The following is a 21,824-nucleotide window of genomic DNA, read 5'->3' on the forward strand; positions in this document are numbered from 1 at the left end:
AAACAGAGCCATCCAAACTATAGTTTCCTCTATTCCAGGAGGAATTTGACTTACAACAACACCCTTTTTGCTGGCTAAGTCCTGCTAGATCATGTGTCTGAGCCGAAAGGGGTTTGGAATACAGTAGGTGTAAGTTTCTCCTTCTCGAAGCCACAAACATGAGTCTGACCAAACTGCGGGAGGCAGTGGAAGACAGAAGTGCCTGACGTGCTCTGGTCCATGGGGTCACGAAGAGTCAGACACGACTAAACGACTAAACAACAACAAGTTTCTCCTTGTTTTGCCCTACATCCACAATGTCATTTTGGAATTTATGTCAGCTGAAGTTCTTCCAGCTGGGCTGCAACCAAAACTTATGCAGGAATAATCTCCAGCTCAGCCCAAGATCCACCAGATCAAAGTTCTCTCATCCTGGCTGGTCTCGGGATTGGATTGTGCTGTTAAATCATGCTCCCCTTCCTTCACCGTTTAAAACTTAAACCCTTTTTTCTCAGCAACCTCTTAAACAAGCTGCTTGTTGCAAGCCATTTGCACACTTAGAACATTTCTTTGTTACAGCAAACCAGACAACATTCATCAATTTGTCAGGGTGAGTCAGAATAACACTGCAGCATCTGTCTGCAGGGTGTTAGTGCTGGACTGAAGTTGAATCATTGTAGCAGCTCCACCTCTTTATGGAGCCCTATGTTTGGCTTCCTGTCCAAAGGACATTGGAGAGAGCGAGAAGGAAGAAAACCTGAAACGTAACTTGCTGATCTCATCTCCTTTTTCTGCTCACTCATCTCTCTGCCCCCACCCTCTTCTTTCTCTCTCTCTCCCTTCTTTTCTGTGGCTTGACAAGCTCTAAGCCACATTTCCTCCCTGCTTAAAAGCTTTCCCGAGCAGATTGAGAAAAGCGACGGCACTTAGTGTTTACTTCTATAGTAGGATTTTATGTAGCTGTAATCTCAGGTTCTTGCTCCCCCAAGGTCAGGCGCAATCATCATAGATTCTGGATCATAAACCATACCTGGATGAAAGTAAATAATCCTTATGCATTAGAGGACTAACAAAACTAGCAACAGACAAGGCATATTTTAGATACCATATATCACTGCACCAAACATATTTATTGGCATGGGAAAAGAGGGGTTATTGGGGCAGAACCTGTAACATATTCGGATTTCCTTCAGAAGGGGTATTATACTGGCTAACCATGAAGGGGAAAATTGGTGATATGAAAGGAAACCATTTCGGCACTCAAGCCTGCAATTTATTTACAAGGAATTAAAATGGCAGCAGGTTAGAAGATTCACCATATACAGCTTGCAATGCAAAAACAACAAGAAGAAAAAGATTCAACACAAAGAGATTTCCAGCTGCATCAGAATACAAGTTTTGATGGCGTCTCAAAACAAGACACTTCCTAATTTGATCTCTAACATATACACTTGTTAAATATATTTTGTGCATATATCACCTAAGCAGTCAGTGATCCATCATCAATATTCCTGTGTGAAATATCTGGATGATTTAATTAGATTTTAAAGAAGAAAGCAGGCATTTTATTATGGTGAGTACAACCTCCTGAATTCCTTGGTGGAAGTAATATGGAGACCTTGTTATTATTTACTGTTGTCATATTACTGAAAGACACAAAGGAAAACAAATATCAACTTTTATTTAAGAATCAGGAACAATCTGAACAATAAATAAATTGATTTTCTGTTGGTGATACGGACATGATACAAGCTGTGCGTGTTTTCATTATGGCTCCAGCAGAGCAACGTCAAATACATTCGGTTCCTCATGTCATTTATTTTTACCTGTATAATTGAATAATCTATATATGATGTAACAATGAAATGGGATTTTATTCTGCATTGATAAAGCAGTATATTAATAACTGTTATGGCTTATTGCCAAACACATAATTATAATAATACTAGGGGGAAAAGATAGCATTTGTATCTACTCCTGAGGAATAAAACATTTATAACTGTTATTACCCCCCCCCCCAAAAAAAAAGAACCCCAACAACAACCAGGAGTTCATGTTCACTCTCTTTGAAACCTTCCAGGTGGGCAGTATTCTCTTGTCCCCTTGAAGTAAAGCTATGGGACAAATATACTTACTTCACTTCACCAAACCTTTATTAGGCATTACAAATATAGGTCATCATAAAACACCCATATATAAATTTTAAAATATATACAAATAAACAGCCATGTAAAATACATAATAACAAGGGTTTTCATTGGAGTTTCTTCCTGCTAAATAGTAGGTTGGGAGAAATATAATGGGAAACAAGATTGCAATATAAGCACAAAAAAATCCTATCATAAATGCCAATTGGAGTGGCACAGAGCAAAATGCAGACTTTAACCAAGATCTGCTTGACCACTAGATCACCCAAATGGCAATTCTGCCACTAGAGTGGGGGAAGAGGGAGGATTTCGACAACATTTCCCATATTTGGAAATTCTTGTTTTCATTCATCGGATTTTGAAATGTTAGAAAATCATCAAATGCAGATGAATTTCATACCAACCTCAATGTCCATGCCTATTATTATTATTATCATTATTAGGAACGGGTGGTGCTGTGGTCTAAACCACTGAGCCTTGGCCTTGCCAATTGGAAGGTCAGCGGTTCAAATCCCCACAACGGGGTGAGCTTCCGTTGCTCGGTCCCTGGTCCTGCCAACCTAGCAGTTCGAAAGCACGTCAAAGTGCAAGTAGATAAATAGGTACCACTCCAGCGGGAAGGTAAACAGCGTTTCCATGCACTGCTCTGGTTTCACCAGAAGCGGCTTAGCCATGCTGGCCACATAACCCAGAAAAACGGTCTGCGGACAAACGTCGGCTCCCTCAGCCTGTAAAGCGAGATGAGTGCCGCAACCCCAGAGTCGTTTGTGACTGGACTTAACTGTCAGGGGTCCTTTACTTTTCCTTATTATTACTAGAAGTGTGCATGCACATGAAAGCTCATAACAATAACAAACTTAGTTTGTCTCTAAGGTGCTACTAGAAGGATTTTTTATTTTATTTTATTACTACTGCTCCAGTTTGATCAGTGCTCTCTCCTAACATTTTGTAAAGTGACGGTATCAGAAAATGTAGCCTCGCAGAATGGACATTAACCCAGCAGAAGTTTGGAAGAAGACACTAATCTGGAGTGATGAACCCTTTCTCTGCTTGTTGATGACATTCCCTTCTGGGGGAAAGGGGAAAGGGACGGGCAGGGCTGGAGACAAAATGGGTGGAGCACTGGATCCAAATGTTACCTCTGAACACAGGAAAGCTCACCCAGCCCAGACATGGAAAGGATTGAGAGATTGACAGCTCTTTCTTGATTCTGTGGATGGTGGTGCATGGCTATTCTTAATTGGTGGAGTGATTTGTCTGGTTAATTCCAATAACAAGCGAGACTCTGGCATGCTATCTAGTTATGCGCCCCCCCAAGCAATGTGGGGTTTTTTGTGGGGGCTATCTGGCCAACTCTCTCCTGGCAACGTCTCCCCAGCTAGGATTCGGTAACTGGCAGAGGTAGGCGGCTACCTCCAGGTGTCCAGCCGGGGGGGGGGGGGCGCAATCCAGGCTGTACTGCTGGGAGCCACAGGGGATCGGGGGAGGGCTGCGCGCAACTGTGCAAAAGGCACCTCCCATTTGATGTGGGGAGCAGGCATTGTATTTTGTAGTTTTATATCTTGATTTTATTCTGTGAACCGCTCTGAGACCCCTGGATACAGGGCGGTATAAAATAAAATAAAATAAAATAAAATAAAATAAAATAAAATAAAATAAAATAAAATAAAATAAAATAATAAATAAAATAAAATAAAATAAAATAAAATAAAATAAAATAAAATAAAATAAAATAAAATAAAATAAAATAAAATAAAATAAAATAAAATAATAGAATTTTAGAGTTGAAAGGGACCACAAGGATCATCTAGTCTAACTCCCTGCGGTGAAGGGATATTTTGCCCAATGTGGGGCTCAAACCCACAACTCTGAGATTAAGACTCTCACGCTTTACTGAGCTATCGCTCAGTAGGCTAGCTTCTGTGCACATTCACACAACTCCATGCAATCATCCATCCAGGCAAGCGAGAGGCATTATCAGAGTTCCAGGACACATTCCAGCTAGGCAAAGACACTCAAAGATGCTGACCACTTCCATTGCAAGGATCCTTCAGAAGGGAGTTGCTGCCAGGAACATTATGTGCACGTGTATTTTGATGCATTGAATGGAATGAAAGTTTATGAGTCATGGCAGTGGAGAAAACAGCTGTACAAATTCAACAAGGCTTTGTTTGTTTGTTTTGTTGCTATTTTGTTAATGTTGCTAATACTGTTTTATAGATACGAATGCTGTCATCCTTTGTGAATCCTATAATATGATCTTTGGTGTACCTGTGATGTTTAGCTTATTTTTTAGTTCTTTTGTTAAGAGTGTTACATAGATGGTAATTGTTTGATTTACTATTTGTGATTGTTTTACTGATGATTTATTAAGTATTCTATACGATTTATGCTGTATTTGTTATGTTCCATTATGCTATTTCTATCTTTTGTTTGTAAGCCACTTTGAATAAAAAATTGCATAGAAATAGAATCAATCAATCAATCAATCAATCAAAGATGGTGGGAAGCTGAACCACAAGGGGGTGAGACTGGAAAGGTGTAGTGGTCAAGGGAGAGTTTTGAGGCTCAGGTCAAGATGCTTGGAGGACTTCATTTGACCCCCAGGCCTGAGCTTCCCCAGCCCTGCACACAACGAACACTGTGCTACTGACCAAAGGGATAAGTCCAAAGCCTTTAACCCACTTAAAGAAGAAATATACTTCACAGGGTGAAATCATATGCCTCTTCTTTTATTGCAAGGTTTGTTGTATGAGATTAGCCTTTGCCACTCATATAACAAACCCTTTAGACCTGCCTGCTTTTGTGATTCAAGGGTGAGCAGTACAAGCTCTCAAATTATAAATACAATTTGACAGCATGTGCTGCTCACCCTTGAATCACAAAAGCAGCCAGGACTTGTATTTGTGCTTTCAAAGAGCATTCATGGCCATAGAGCAGTAGGCTCTGAGCAGGCTGTAAAGAAAGCCTAGGCTGAGAAAGAAAAGAGAGCCGGGGGGGGGGGGGGGACGACAACCTTACAGGATTCTGTATAACTATTAATCTTTACTGTATTAGAGAAAAGCTACCCAGTTACCTATTTCCCTCTGCATTGTAGCAAGAGGGCTACTCATATTGGTTGCCCTCGTTGACTTTTCCCTTTCGCTTCACTTCTCTCAGACCCTCCAAGTGTCACTATTTTCCAGGTACGGTTCCAGATTTACAGAAGCCGTTTCTGATGCCTTTCCTTAAAAAGGTAAAGGTACCCCTGACCGCTAGGTCCAGTCGCGGACGACTCTGGGGTTGCGGCGCTCATCTCGCTCTATAGGCCAAGGAGGCAGGTGTACAGCTTCCGGGTCATGTGGCCAGCATGACTAAGCCACTTTGGGCATCCCTATTTTCATCGGAGAAATGTTGGATGGTATGGTAGGATGTCCATATTTATTTATTTTTTAAAATATATTTTGATTGAACAATTTTAACAAACAGATTATCCATCAATATAACCAATGACATTTCCCCCCTTTTGATTCTCTCCCATCCCTCCCTCTCCCACCCTCCAGAGACTTCCCTCAGCTCCCCTCTCTGATTTGTTCGCACATATTATTCTCTGCAGGTTAAAAAGTTATACATATCATTAACTTATCTATCCTATGTTCTACTAATAAAATTGTGGATGTTTATTCAAAACCTGCCAAGAAATCCAAATCATTTTGTTGTCTTTTTCAATAGTTTGTAAAAAGTTCCCATTCTTTCTTGAAGTCATGGTTGTCCTTCTCGTAGTCCCTATTTTCATTAAGCCAAGGAGATAAGTAACTATACAATCTTCAGAAGACATCTGAAGGCAGCTCTGTATAGGGAAGTTCTTTTTGTTTTGTTTTTTAAAAAAGTTTAATGTTTTATTGTTTGTATATATGTTGAAAGCTGCCCAGTGGCTGTGGAAACCCAGTCAAATGTGAGGGGTATAAATAAAACAACAACAGCAACAACATATTGACTAAAGGTAAAGGGACCCCTGACCATTAGGTCCAGTCGTGGCCGACTCTGGGATTGTGGTGCTCATCTCGCTTTATTGGCCGAGGGAGCCGGCATACAGCTTCCGGGTCATGTGGCCAGCATGACTAAGCCACTTCTGGCGAACCAGAGCAGCGCACGGAAATGCTGTTTACCTTCCTGCCAGAGCGGTACCTATTTATCTACTTGCACTTTGAGGTGCTTTCGAACTGCTAGGTTGGCAGGAGCAGGGACCAAGCAACAGGAGCTCACCCCGTCGCTGGGATTCGAACCGCCAACCTTCTGATCGGCAAGCCCTAGGCTCTGTGGTTTAACTCACAGCACCACCCGTGTCCCTAATATTGACTAGGATGTCCCTATTTTCATCAGAGAAATGTTGGAGATTGTGTTCACTGCCATCCCCCCCCCCAAATCTTTCGCATGGCTCTGTTGCATGTAGGCCATTCTCCCTGGGACCTGCATAACTGTACCAAGTTGCCAGTATGAAATGTCAAAGCAAAATAACAACACTGTGACCCTGTGCTCTGAACCTCTTTCCCTTTCAGTGCATTTGCACCTGTGAAATGATCTTTTTTGCTGAATCTCTGATTTCTCTAGAGGAAAAAGATGGATGTAACCCATAAGCAGCTCTCCCTTTTTCAGTTATGGAACAGGTTTCTAACTTAATGTTATGGATTTATTCAAGCAACTTATATACCACTTAACTATGACAATCTCTGGGTGGTTTGCAAAGATACAGTACAAAAAACCCACAACCAGTTAAAACTATAAAATCAAACTTCATTTAAAATGTTTGCTGGAATAAAAAATAATACTTCAGTTTGGTGCCAGAAAGTCAGTAGAGACGGGCCTGCCTGACCTCAACTGGAAAGGAGTTCTACAAAATTCATAACATTCATGACAACTAAAAACTTAATAAAAAGGGCACTTGAAGAAGTGGTTCTGCCATCCACAAAACAAATCTTTAATTAACTGGATCTCCTTGTTTTACCAAATCAATTTGCCTGCAGAGTTGAGAGCTATTTGAAACTCTGGATTTTCTTTGGATATGGAACACAGGTACCTTGAAATGTGCCTACTGAGTTGCCTGGCAGTTGGGATTTAATAAATTTGGTGCATATTTAATATGGAATCATACATCACAAACAGGTGCAATATTTAAAAACATGCCTGTAGCATTTGCTGAACAGAAAGTTGCACGTCAAAGGCAAGGTGATGGAGTACTCATAAAAAAGGGCAAATCTCTTGCAGTTTTTTCTTCCTCTGGCGCTGCAGGGATTGTTTAACAGACACTGATGTTGAATAACATCTTGTCAAGGCAACATTGTGTGACATGAATATTTTAAAAGAACACATACCTATCAAGACAAAAGTATTCCCATGTTGACTGTGAATAGCCACTTGACCCACTTACTGGCAAAAAAAGAAGTAGTAATGAGAATTGCATCTATTGCCGCTGTTCATAGACGAACTCGGCTGCATGTGTGTGGGAGTTGATTTAATTATTGCAATTTCCCCATGGAAATGGGATAAATACCAATGAAAAAGAACGGTGGGACTAAATTCCCTTTTGTTGATTCCTTTTGTCTCTGTTTATCGCAAGCAGGCAATTTTGTTTTTATTGTCACTCAAGAAATCATTTTGCATAATTTACTCAATGTAAAGTCCAGGACCTGTCGGAGAAGAAAGGCGGGGCAATTGGGTCAGTGGGTGATAAAGAAAGAGTACTGTTTTTACAGTGCTTGGATAATAGCCATGGAATGCTTGAGGGTGAACTAGCCACAAAGTTGGGCTCCTAAGTCTCTCTCTCTCTCTCTCTCTCTCTCTCTCTCTCTCTCTTTCTGAAATGAAAAATATCTCTGTCATGCTGTCTCTCATAATGAAGATCCACTGGGGTTTAGCCATCTCCACTGAATGAATGAGAGAATCTTTATTCCTGGTGTTCATACTTGAGCACTGAGAAAGCATTGCGACATTTTTATATCTGATAAAGGATGTGGGGCCCTTGTAGTTGGTGAGAGATCTGAGTTCTTATATACAGTGGTACCTTGGTTCTCAAACTTAATCCGTTCCGGAAGTCCGTTCCAAAACCAAAGCGTTTCAAAGCCAAGGTGCGCTTTCCCATAGAAAGTAATGCAAAATGGTTTAATCCATTCCAGATTTTCAAAAAGAACCCCTAAAACAGCAATTTAACATGAATTTTACTATCTAATGAGACCACTGATACATAAAATGAAATCAGTAAATGATGTACTGCAGTCACAGAATCAATCAATCAGTCAGTAGCTGAAGTGGGTTCCAGACAGTCACAAAAACAAAACAATAAAGGTGCAAAAACAAAAATGCAAAGTAAATAGCAAAAACAGACCTCAATGTAACACTCAAAATGGAAGTGTGGCACTCAAAACGGAGCACGTTTGACTTCCAAAAAAAGTTCACAAACCGGAACACTTCTGGGTTTGCAGTGTTGGGGTTCCAAGTTGTTTGAATACCAAGGTGTTTGAGAACCAAGGTACCACTGTATATATATTCACTGTCCCCTATACAACGATGCCAGAAAAAGATTTTTAGTACCTATAATGACAAGGTCTCCTGGCCAGAACCCCTCTGACATGATTTTATATGTCTTCACAGACACAGATAAGTATGTGACCTGGCATGTAGCACTCTTTGCAACTGCTACTAGGAAAATGAGAGCAAATTATATAGCCAAGGTAGCCATCATAAAGGAGATGAATTTATTTGACCCTATCTATCTACATCAGGCTATGCTCTATCTTTGTCACCAAACTCTGAGTATAAATTGCACACTGTATTAATTGACATTGTTTTTTGATATATTATTGGGCATGTGATGATTTTAGCTTATGAATTTTATTGTTTAATGCATTGATCAGTATATTGGGGTACTATTATAGCTCTGTTTAGAGTACGTAATGTTTTGATAATATAAATGTTTTAGGTTTTTTGAATTAATCCAGTATATTTTCTTTTAATTGTCGAATGATTTTGTGTACATTGCAGCAGCCTTTGGCTATGTGCAATAAAACTGACTGACTGACACTGTGTATATATGTGTGTGTGTGTGTGTGTGTGTGTGTGTGTGTGTGTGTACACACACTTTTTTGATTGATTGATTGATTGATTGATTGATTTGATTGATTGTATTTCCAAGCTGCTTTTCATTCAAATGAATCTCAAAGTAGCTTACAACCAATAAATAACCAAAACATAATAAAATGTAATAGCACATCGCAAATACAGTATACATCATATAAAATAATTAACAAATTATCAATAAAACAGTTGCAATCAATTTATTAAGAACTTAATAAAACAGCAACAAAAAATAAGCTATACCTCACAATTATGGCAAGTCATGTGATTAAGAAATCAATGCAGCATTTAGAATCTATAAAACAATATTAAAAACATATAAATATCAATGCATAAATATGTAAAGAAGACATGTGTCCCATGATATTTTAGACTAAGTAGATGAGTATCATGTGTTTTAACCATTGTGCATTCACTAACATGAGAATATGCCCATGTTTCTGTGGGGATTTTGGCTGTTGCTAACATTCTGGAAGACAAAATGTTGTGAATTTCAAAATCCACTATACAATCCTACCAGGTGGCGAAGGCAGGTGTAGAAGCAGACAGGCTGCAAAACCCAAAGCCCTTCCATATTCCCATCCTCAATTGATTACAATGGGAAGAAAAGTCCCAGAGCTGGCGCATACCTTCTTCCCCGAACCTATTCTGTGCTGGATCCAATAAAAAACTGTATTTCATCATTTTATATCTCTCGCCACTAGCTGAGCAGCTTTTGGTCTTTAGAAATGGTATTGCTTTGTTAAAAAAGGCAGGGAGGGGAAAAAGAAATGCAGAATATTTTAGAAAGTGTATACCCAAACACTTCCAATTCACATTTTAAATTGCCATAGAATAAGTATAATGTATCAATGCTTTACAAATGTATGGAAGATGGAGAGGACAAAAACATCTTAAGTGCAGAAATGGAAAAATATAGAACACTCCAGTAGTAGTTTTTTCTAAATGCACTTGCTGTAGTAATGTATTTCATTTTACACAATAACTTGAAGCTGTGCTATGGTTTATGGGTGAAAAGGATTGCTTGGCAGCACCTAAAATATTCAGGTTTTCAACTAGAGAAGATAACAAACTGGGTGCTTCAGGAGATAAAACAGTTGTGTCACTTAGAAAAACAGTAGCCTAGGCATGTTCCCTTTCATGGCAAGGTGTGTTTGTGAGATTCTAAATTCCACTTAATACGTAACAAGTACTTTAGCTTAGGGAAGTGCTGTCTCCTGTCTGAAAACCCCATAATGCTGAAAGAGGAGAAAAATAACCCTCGAGCTAAACAACATAAGCATTCAGCAAAATATAACTTATTCCCTGTAGAACTCTGGCAAAAATAAAAAAGTGCTGAAAAGACCTTTTACACAGAGGTGACCAAATCATTGTTGCTTTTGTTGTTGCTTAAAGTTTTCATAAACAGGCAACCAGTAAGTCCAAAAAATAGTAATACAGAGGTGACAAAAGGGACTATACATTCCACATCTTAGAAAGATTGTGTATCTTGGCTTAATGTTAAAAGACAGATTATCTGTTTTTCCATATATTTATCACTGAGAACCCCATTCAGATCCAAGTTTCTATGTCAAGAGTTATTTTCTACCTGAGCGGCGTATTTTCCTATACTGTAACTTATTATTCCTTGTGGTAATTCTGTGAAATTTTTAAGGGGCTATTCCTGTGGCAGATCCATACATTTGAACTGATGAAAATAGGGTCGTCCTATTCCAGGCATCCTCAAACTCAGCCCTCCAGATGTTTTGGGACTACAACTCCCAACATCCCTACCTAACAGGACCAGTGGTCAGGGATGATGGGAATTGCAGTCCCAAAACATTTGGAGGGATGAGTTTGGGGATGCCTGTCCTATTCCATAACATGAATACTAATTCTAAAAGTTGTATAGAATCTCCTGGGTTCAGGGGTCTCATACCTCCATACCCTCCAACATTTCTTCAATGAAAATAGGAACATCCTAAGGAAAAGCTGGAAATTCCAGGATCAAATCAGAAAGCAGGACAGCTACTGTAAATCCGGGACTGTCCCTGGAAAATAGGGACACTGGGAAGGTCTGTCTCAGATTTGCCAGCATTGTTGTTGTTTAGTCGTGTCTGACTCTTCGTGACCCCATGGACCAGAGCATGCCAGGCAGTCCTATCTTCCACTGCCTCAAGCAGTTTGATCAAACTCATGCTGGTAGCTTCGATAACACTGTCCACCCATCTCGTCCTCTGTCGTCCCCTTCTCCTTGTGCCCTCCATCTTTCCCAACATCAGGGTCTTTTCCAGGGAGTCTTCTCTTCTCATGAGGTGGCCAAAGTCTCGGAGCCTCAGCTTCAGGATCTGTCCTTCCTGTGAGCACTCTGGGCTGATTTCCTTCAGAATGGATATGTTTGATCTTCTTGCAGTCCATGGGACTCTCAAGAGTCTCCTCCAGCACCATAATTCAAAAGCATCAATTCTTCGGCGATCAGCCTTCTTTCTGGTCCAGCTCTCACTTCCATACATCACTACTGGGAAAATCATAGCTTTAACTATACGGACCTTTGTTGGCAAGGTAATGTCTCTACTTTTTAAGATGCTGTCTAGGTTTGTCATTGCTTTTCTCCCAAGAAGCAGGCGTCTTTTAATTTCGTGACTGCTGTCACCATCTGCAGTGATCATGGAGCCCAAGAAAGTAAAATCTCTCACTGCCTCCATTTCTTCCCCTTCTATTTGCCAGGAGGTGATGGGACCAGTGGCCATGATCTTAGTTTCTTGGATGTTGAGCTTCAGACCATATTTTGTGCTCTCCTCTTTCACCCTCATTAAAAGGTTGCCAGCATTTGCAGTTTAGAATACAGTGGATCTCCAACTCAGCCAGCTAAATTCCCACTCAGTTGGGCACAACAAGCATTAAGTTCTCATCCCCAAAAAAGATCCACTGGGGTTACTTCCTCATCCAGCTAGGATAAGCCCATCTTCTGCCAGGCTCAAGCAGAGCAGCAACAGTCCCACTACTGAATGGGGTTTGGATCTTGTTCAACTTTACATGAACTTAACTTACACTGACTTGCTTTATGCCAGCTTCTGCATAGGACTGCTTCCTTAGACAATGCTCCTGAAAGGATATTTTAACTTACTTAATTGTTACCTGAATGCTTTTTTATGATGCATGTTACCCACTTACTACTGTCCTAAAAGGTAAAGGTAAAAAGTAAAGGACCCCTGGACAGTTAAGTCCAGTCAAAGGTGACTATGGGGTTGTTGCACTCATCTCGCTTTCAGGTTGAGGGAGCTGACGTTTGTCCGCAGACAGCTTTCCGGGTCATGTGGCCAGCAGGACTAAACCGCTTCTGGTGCACGGAGGACCGTGACAAGCGCCAGAGCGCATGGAAATGCCATTTACCTTCCCGCCACAGCAGTAACTATTTATCTACTTGCACTGGTATGCTTTCGAACTGCTGGGTTGGCAGGAGCTGGGACAGAGCAACAGGAGCTCACCCCATCGCATGGATTCAAACTGCCAACTTCTGATCGGCAAGCCCAAGAAGCTCAGTGGTTTAGACCACAGCGCCACCCGCATCCCTAAACACCATTCCTAAACCATTACTGTCATAAACAGCATTCCAACCATATTACAAGTACATCCTGGAAAGCAAGCTTGGAATTGAAATCACTTCCAGTTATAAATGCTTAGAATCAAAGTGGAGGCAGTTTAAATTTTTTTTTTAAAGGCACAACAGGAAATCAAATTCATAATTGGTAAAAGTTCGCACTTGGAAAATACCCTTCTCTTTGATGATGCTAAATTGTATATTATATGGAAATACTTAGTGAATTGCCACTGAATGTTGTCCGGAACAGAATTATACATCATTTGCCCAGAGCAGAATTATAAATTATTTATGGAATAAATATTAAATAATTCAAGATGAAATGGGAAGTTCTTTCATAATGAAATGTCTCGAGAATTTTGAGGAAAGCTTGTGAAATTCCCCAGGATTTGCATTTTTTTGACAGCATGCTGGGGGATTGTGATTGGAGAAGGATGACCACGACACATACACACAATGGGGAATATTCAGAGAAAATGTGAAGAGTTATATGCCTGGAAAAAAATCCAAGGCTATTTTGAACCAGGTACTATGTCAGGAGTAATAGAAAACCCATAGGCATCTGGTTGTTCACTGTGAGAACAAGATGCTGAATTAAATGGGAGCCAGTAGGCTCTTTTATGCTTTTGCATGGCTCCTTCTCCTGAATTTAGGACAAGCTGAGAGAAAAGATGCAGAGGAATAACCTGTAATGAGATGGTAGTAGAAGGAAGTACAGAAGTCATTATGGGAGATCTCTCACCAGCCCAAATGTGAGGGGCTCAGAATAAACCAAACTATTCTCCCCCCCCCAAAAAAAAATTGTATACTGAGGGGAAAATATCTCAGTATACCACTAGCAAATCAGGAGGGAAAGCCTTGCTGGGCTTTGGGGGTTGTAGTTTCTTCCGCAGTTGCTATGGCCACTGGAGGTAAACTACAACTCACACACAGTTTCCCTACTTTCCCTCTTCTCTAACCACTACAGTGGTACCTCAGGTTACAGACACTACAGGTTACAGATGCTTCAGGTTACAGACTGCGCTAACCCAGAAATAGTACCTTAGGTTAATAACTTTGCTTCAGAATGAGAACAGAAATCACGCAGTGGCAGCAGGAGGCCCCATTAGCTAAAGTGGTGCTTCAGGTTAAGAACAGTTTCAGGTTAAGAACGGACCTCCAGAACAAATTAAGTTCTTAACCCAAGGTACCACTGTACTGCCATACAGTGGTATCTCGGGTTACATACGCTTCGGGTTACGTATGCTTCAGGTTACAGAAATAGTGCTTCAGGTTAAGAACTGTGCTTCAGGATAAGAACAGATAAGAACAGAAATCATGCCCCAACATGGCAGCAGCAGCGGGAGGCCCCATTAGCTAAAGTGGTGCTTCAGGTTAAGAACAGTTTCAGGTTAAGTACGGACCTCTGGAACGAATTACATCCTTAACCTGAGGTACCACTGTGCTGTCTAGTAAGTGTAATTGGAATAGAAAAACCTTTGGGGAATTTTAAAGCTAACAAGGCACATGGGAGGGTGGGTGGGCTTCCTGGGTAAGCCAGAAGCTCTTCTGTAGACTTGAGCTGAACAAGAATTCTGGGTCTCATAAAGCTCACCACTTGTTTTTCTGCCCTTGATATTTCATGGTAATTAAATCAATGTCTGCGCTGCTGGGAAAGCGAACAAGAGAGTGATGCAGGGTAAATCATTTTGAAGTGTATACTTTGGCATTACATCAGTGTTATCAAGTGGGGAATCATTTGCGTGGACAGGCGGAGTCCCCAGATCCCGAGTGGTCCCCCCGTCATGTGGAATAACGACTCTAGACAACGTGCTATGGGATTAAATTGGCCACAACTTTATTAAATTTCAAATGTGGGTAGACCTTGGCTCAGGCATTGGGCGTTCTCCCTCCCTAGTCCCCAGCTGGGGACCTAGGGAGCATCAGGGTTATCCAGTGTGTGTGTGGGGGATGGGCCGGCTCTGGAGAACATATGTTCAAGCAGAGATAGCCGCCCCCGTTACGCCGCCGCAGGGGAGAGCAATGACGACCTTTCGGCGTACGGCCAAAGCCTCCCTTCAAAAACCCCTTTAACGGGGAACCCTGGTATCGCCGCCGCAAAGAGGAAGATGGACTAAAGGATTCCGCCCAAGGCCTGATACCGCCAAAGTTGTGACGTTTTGCTACGGGAAAGGCGAAACCTGCCAATGCAGGGAAATTCCTTTCCGGCCCTTTAACAGCGACCTTATCGTAGCAGCGCCCGCATACCTGTGGAGACAGGTTAACCTGCAAAACCTATGAAAAAAAAAAAAAAGTTAACCTGCAAAAGAAGACATTAACTGAGGGTGGGTAGGGTGGGAGAAGCTCTGGAGCCAAGTGAGGATTAACAATTAAGATCCACCCTCTATTGTGTGGGCAGGTAATCCCTCCCCTTACCTGGCCTGGTTTCCCTGGCAACACTTCCCCCAGGTGGGATTGGACAACTCGCTGGGGTAGGCGGGGACCTCCAGGTATCCCACCTGGGGGAAGGCAAAGCCTATGCTGATGGGGCCACTCCAGATCCAGGGCTGCACGCGTCCACGCAAAAGGCGCCCCCCGTTTTAAGTGGGGAGCGGTCATTGCGTGGACAGGCGGAGTCCCCAGATCCCGAGTGGTCCCCCCGTCATGTGGAATAACGACTCTAGACAACGTGCTATGGGATTAAATTGGCCACAACTTTATTAAATTTCAAATGTGGGTAGACCTTGGCTCAGGCATTGGGCGTTCTCCCTCCCTAGTCCCCAGCTGGGGACCTAGGGAGCATCAGGGTTATCCAGTGTGTGTGTGGGGGATGGGCCGGCTCTGGAGAACATATGTTCAAGCAGAGATAGCCGCCCCCGTTACGCTGCCGCAGGGGAGAGCAATGACGACCTTTCGGCGTACGGCCAAAGCCTCCCTTCAAAAACCCCTTTAACGGGGAACCCTGGTATCGCCGCCGCAAAGAGGAAGATGGACTAAAGGATTCCGCCCAAGGCCTGATACCGCCACCCGAGACCGCAAAGATTGCGGTCTCGCCGCCAAGACTACCTACATCTGAAAAACCCCTTTGCCATCCTCCAACCAGCCAATCAGGCCATGCCTGATGTCGCTCAGCCAACGCTCGTTACCACGGTCCGATAGGTGCACGCCATCGGGCCGGAATAGCTCCTTCATGTAGACTTTAATGTTGGGGTGTTGCAGGGTAAATCATTTTGAAGTGTATACTTTGGCATTACATCAGTGTTATCAAGTGGGGAATCATTTATCACGTTAAGTGTGCCTTTACTGACCTGTGTGCACATATCTGGGACCACCAGGCAAATGAGGGCTCTAGGAGCTGCAACGCGGTTAAAAGATGCATGCATAGCTCAGTCAGTAGAGCAGAAGACTCTTGATCTCAACGTCATGGGTTTGAGCCCCATGTAGGGGTCAAAGATTCCTTGTGGTCACTTCCAACTCTACAGTTCTATGTGCACTTCCAACACGAATGTGTGGAAATCACTGGGGTATACATAGCAGTAGAAATTGTTGTGTACTGTGTAGAGTTGTCCTTACATCCAAATTCAGGCCGTAAAAATATATGCTGGGGATGATTGGCGGGGGCTGGGGGCCGGGAATGAATTTATATGTAATTCCTATATTCACCTACCAAATTATCAACAGATAGTGGTTTTGAAATACCTGATATTTTGTCAACTGCTATTCCTGGGTACCCCTAAATGGATCACTGCCTTGTCGTGGCAAAGGGACTTGAATAACTCCAAGAAATTATGAGCTATGCCGTGCAGGGCCACCCAAGACGGACAGGTCATAGCCGAGAGTTTAGACTAAATGTGATCCACCTGGAGAAGGAACCATTCCAGTATTTTGCCAAGAAAACTCCATGGACATAAAAAATGAGAAGCTTTGAGAAGAAAGTGAAAGTTTCCATTCATGGGGTCACGGAGAGTCGAACACGACTAAGACGACTAAACAACAAACAATTCCTGGGTAAGACTGTTGGTTGGAATACAGATCAAATATCCACTGGGTAGTTCATGTTGAGCTGTGAAATATTGGACACTGTTGTGTTCAGTGGCTCCAAGAATCTGTCACTTACTCCTTCCTTGGACTCTTGTATGCTGGCATTTTACAAGAATCCAAACTAAAATTCAGTTAGTCAGCAAAACTGACCTTTTAAAATAACTGGTTGATGCTTTTGTTATCCTTGACTGTCATTTTTTTTTTTAAGAGACAGAAAACCAACAGGCTTGGGTCCCGTCCCCCCCGTCCCCCGGTATCATTTTTCAGGTATATACTCAAGTTACATAATGTTCTTACATTTCCACTTGTAACTTATTTGTTTTAGTGTTCAGAGACATGTAACCTAGTAGGGGGGAAAGAACTCCAATTTGAACTGTGAAAATCTTCATTTCTCCTGGGAATTTTATTTTTAGAATTTAGTTCTCCCTCCATCTGCCTTTGAGCAATTTTCTGTGCTTCAAGCATGAGCAAGCAATATTAATCCAATTTCTAGCTTCTCTGAGGCACATTAACTTTAGACTGTATGCACCTCAGCTCTCCTTCTAAAGCACTCTAGGTCTATTTAACTGTTTCATTGTCCCTCTCCCCCCCTCTTCAGTTGTGGCTACTGAAAGAAAGCTTTACACAAAGGGTGCAGGGGGGAGAAGAGATTTTGAAGTTAATTCTATGCTCTGATGAATCCTTACTTTAAAAAAGTTTTGTCTATCACTGACAATAAAACTCATGGGCTCTACCAACATCACTGCATGGTTCGGGAAAGTCTGTGGGTGAAAAGAGGTCACCATAAGCCAACTTGCCCGTGGCTTACATATAGCAATGAGCTTTCTGTCTGTATTGTATTACCAGGCACTGAAGAACATCTTACCTTTGCTACCATGGATTTCTGACCAGGCACAGTAAGACACTCCTATTTATTATGATGCTCTCATTGTGTTTCCAGTGCTGAGTTTTCTTATCTGTGTTCATATGACATTATCCAGAATGCTTATGTATCCTGTACTTTGTTATAGAATACTCCCGTTTGAAGTGTTATTTGCGTGTCGAGGTCCCCAAGCCACCCCCTAAATAAATCACAATTCACACAGAATTATTTTTTTTTTAGGTTTTTGGCATAATTTTGGCCATAACTTTATTAAATACATAGTGTGAGTGGTTGCTTAGGCATTGGTTACGACTATCTGTCCCCGCCCCGGGACAGAACTGACTTCCGGAAACCTGTGGAAGTCAGTAAGGGAAAACATTTTGGGGAGAGAATGGAGGTGGGCACCACACCCTCACCTCTCCCCGCATGCTCCCAGGGACTTGCGCGGCCCAAGCCCCTTGCCAGGGATTCGGACAAAAGCATGGCGAGCCCCTGGATTCTGTTAACGGAATTCCCTTGCAGCAGCAGCATTGGAAGGGCAGGCACAGCCAACCCTTACGCCTCCACCAACCAAATTTTAACCAATGCCTAACCACAACCTTACAAGTTGTGACGATTTGCTACGCAGTAGGCAAAAACCAAATGGCACCAGCCAATCTGCCAAATGGACAAAATTCCTACCAGGCTCCTGCCCCCAAAGCAGACGACCCCATGACAGGCATAGCAATGTCAAACGCAACAGCCCTAAATTAGGGAGGGTGGGTGGGCGATCCGATGCACGCAGCAAAAGAGGCCGTACCATGCTGTGTGCAAAGAATATATAACCTTTGGGCCAACCCACTAAATGGCAACATCAAAATCTCCCCAACAACCCAAATTGGCCCAATCACAGTCATGGCTATCCAAACGGTCCCGCCCAGTAACCAAGAGGGGGTGTCCTGCTAGACCCCACCACAACACGTGCTCTCCATGAAGGAGAACACACTTTCTCAAATCAGCTTCTCAAACACACCCTAAGCCAGTGGTGGTGAACCTATAGCACTCGTGCCAGAGGGAGTACTCAGAGCCCTCTCTGTGCTGGGCACGTGTGCCGTCGCCCCAGCACAGAGTTTGTAGGGGCAGGGCATGCGCCAAGTAGAGTCATGCATGCACAAGTAGCCTGTTTGCCACCCACGGGCTGCAGCAGAAATGTGAATGTTTCATTCTGCTGTCTTAAAGCACCTTGGTGCAGAACTGCCAGTAAGTCTGGAGGCAATTTGCTCCCTTCCGCACGAGTGGGCTTTACAAGTGCAGGCCAGCAGGCTAGCCATAAAATCATAGGATTGTGGGGAGTTGGAAGGGAAGCTGAGGGTCATCTTAGTCCAACCCCCTTGCGATGCAGTGATCTCAACTACAGCACCCATGGCAGATGGCCATTCAGCTTCAGCTTTGAAATCTCCCAAAAAAGAGTTTCTTGAAGTGGAATTGAGGAAATATCGTTCCCAGTATCTTAGTTTTGACAACTATCTTTCTAGAACAAATCATCTGACAGCTGCCAGTTTTCAAATTTCACTGTGCATAGCAAAACATGGTAAGCCCCTCTCTGATGGGGATATTATAAAAATGGCCATGTTGTCTGGGCGTAATTCCCTTTTTCATGATTTCACAAACAAGGATAATACAAACTTTTACCTTTCAATAAAAAGTTGTTTGTATCATTGAAAGCTCTGTTGTTGTGTTTTTCTTTTAAGACAAAAGATGTTAATGTATCAGTTGTTTTCCCCCCTAAACTAAAACCTTGGTATTTAGGCTAAATTGTCGAGTTGGCACTTTGTCAAGGTATGAACACCGTTGCATAGGCCAGAGTAAAGACATCAATACCCTTTGGTGTGTACAAAAACATAAATGATTTGACACCAATGAAGCAGTGCTGATGTGAACAACTTGGGGGAGAGCATTGAAAAGCATTTAAAAAAACCAACTCCACTGGCCTCAAAGGCAGCGAACACACCCTAAGTAGGGCTGACTTGATTTTTTTTCCCTGAAAAGAATGTTCTGATTGATGTTATAGATCTGTTCCTGAATGAACGCTGTATGCGAAAAACTTTAGATCTACATTGCACTACCAGGAAGATATGTGCGTGTGTGTGTGTGTGTGTGTGTGAGAGAGAGAGAGAGAGAGAGAGAGAGAGAGAGAGGAGGGGAGGGGTGATTTGTATGGATCTGATAAAATTATATCCAATAGATAAGACATAACAGTGGGGAAGCTACAGCTTTGGAAAACTAAATGCTCAATGCATAAGGGGCTTGCTGCACTGGGAATTATATGCGTAAAAGATAGATAGGTTTTAAAACTCAGAAGTTACATCAGAATTACTGGTTAGCTTTATTTATGCCGTTATTTGTTTATGGGATTGGTATCCTGCTGTTCGATAGGAATGCCCTTGAGGAAGTTGTACATGTTAATCAGCATTTACTCATCCGTGAGTATGAAGGAGAATCAAAAGCAGTTAATCTTCATCTTTGGAATGAGTTGTAGTTTTCTATGAAATTTCTGCTTCTATGCATGAATTTAATTTAGTGCAATTTTTAATCTTACTTAGAAAATCAATACCTTAACATATCAAAATGTTTTTTGCTTGCCTTCTTTACCTCTATTAGTCATCTGTTTGTCCAACTGAATTCTGCCAGACTAGAAGCCCTAGATATAGGACCACCTCACAAGAAATAATAAAGTAATTCCTTTGATTGGGACACTGACTCCAACTTTGTCATCATTTTGGCACCAAAGATATTTGTGTTTTCTGGAGAATCTGGGCAGATTGGAAGTTTTCATTCTGACTTTCTGTATTTTATTGATGTCATAAACCACTTTGGGACTTTTTGTTGTGGGAAATGATTCATAAATTCAATAAACCTAACCCTGTTCAGTTTATCAGTTTTATTCCCCAAACAAGTAACAATTAAGCAACAGGCAGAATGACAGTGCCATCCTGCGCAAGTCTACTCAGAAGTAAGCTACACTGACTTCCATTGAGTTTACAACCTGGTAAATGTGTATAGGATGCAAATTTGTATAGCCTATGGAGACCCTAAGTTCACTCAGCGAACTATGTGATGAGGATGGGTTTTAAACCCAATCCTAAATTAATTTAATTTCACATTTAATTAATGTGAAATGAGGTCCATAGGGATAGCCAGCTGAAGGTGCTTGTGTCAGTTTTGATCTGCCACCCAAGCCAAATTTATCTGCCTCCCCAGGTCCCTCATTTATCACATTTTAAACAAGGTATAGTAAAACATCTTCTTTGCCATTTCATCTTCTTTGCCAATTCACCAGGAATTGAACCTGGGAAAATTTCCATGAAAAACATGTGTTCAACCAATGAGATAGTTTCAGGAATGTTCCTGCCCCAAGTGAAAGCGAGGGCTCCAAGGACCAAGCAGGGGGGGGGGGGGCAGGCAGAAAGAGACGGAGGCTTGCTTTCTTCACAGGCAGTGAGCCCCTCTTCCCCTGGAATGCAAGTCGTAAATTCCCAGGGCGACTTAAGGCAGGTAGAGGAGCCAGAAATTTCAGACAGGCTCTCTGGGGAGGAGACGCAAGCTGGACGGTCCGTTCCTGAATCTCATCGCTCTCGGAGATTGGGCAGAGTTCAGGCTTGGTGTCAAACCTACAAGAGGAGGAGGAGCCGATGGCGTATTTCCTGTTGGAAAAGAGACCACCTTCCAGTGGGCTCAACTGACCCATCGAGTGTTGATGATTGAACTATGTGCTCAAACTGAGGCTACTGTGTAAATATCAATAAATCTGAATGTTATAAAACCACCAGCCTGCTGTCTCTTGGTGTGAGGGTTGAGATCGTAAATCCTGACAGCTACGACCCTTCTCAACTTGGCAATGCCAGCTTTATTAGAGAACTTGACTATTTATGAGGGGAGCAAGCAGACCTTCCAAGTATGCTGATTTCCTAGGGACAGTCTTGGAATTACAGAATCCATCCCGGTTTCTGATTTGATCCCAGATTGTCCCACTTGCCCTTTTTGAAGAATGTCAGTATTTTCATCGGAGAAATGTTGAAGGAAATGCAATAGGATTTCCTCATTTGCAACTGAGAAATGTTGGAAGGGATGGAATCAAATGTCCCTC

The 21,824-nt window shown here is 42.2% G+C and overlaps 1 long non-coding RNA gene across 1 annotated transcript in view; it reads left to right on the forward strand.

Moving 5' to 3' along the window:
• Positions 1–219: 219 nt before the first annotated feature.
• The window catches only part of LOC309339975, a 153,044-nt gene continuing 131,439 nt past the window's right edge, over positions 220–21,824 (forward strand). The window contains exon 1 of the long non-coding RNA XR_014155719.1: positions 220–267. This is a non-coding gene — a long non-coding RNA (uncharacterized lncRNA). The remainder of the gene's footprint in view (positions 268–21,824) is intronic.

The sequence above is a fragment of the Podarcis erhardii genome (genome assembly GCF_964252035.2).
Source record: "Podarcis erhardii genome assembly, chromosome: 4".
Lineage (NCBI taxonomy): Eukaryota > Metazoa > Chordata > Lepidosauria > Squamata > Lacertidae > Podarcis > Podarcis erhardii.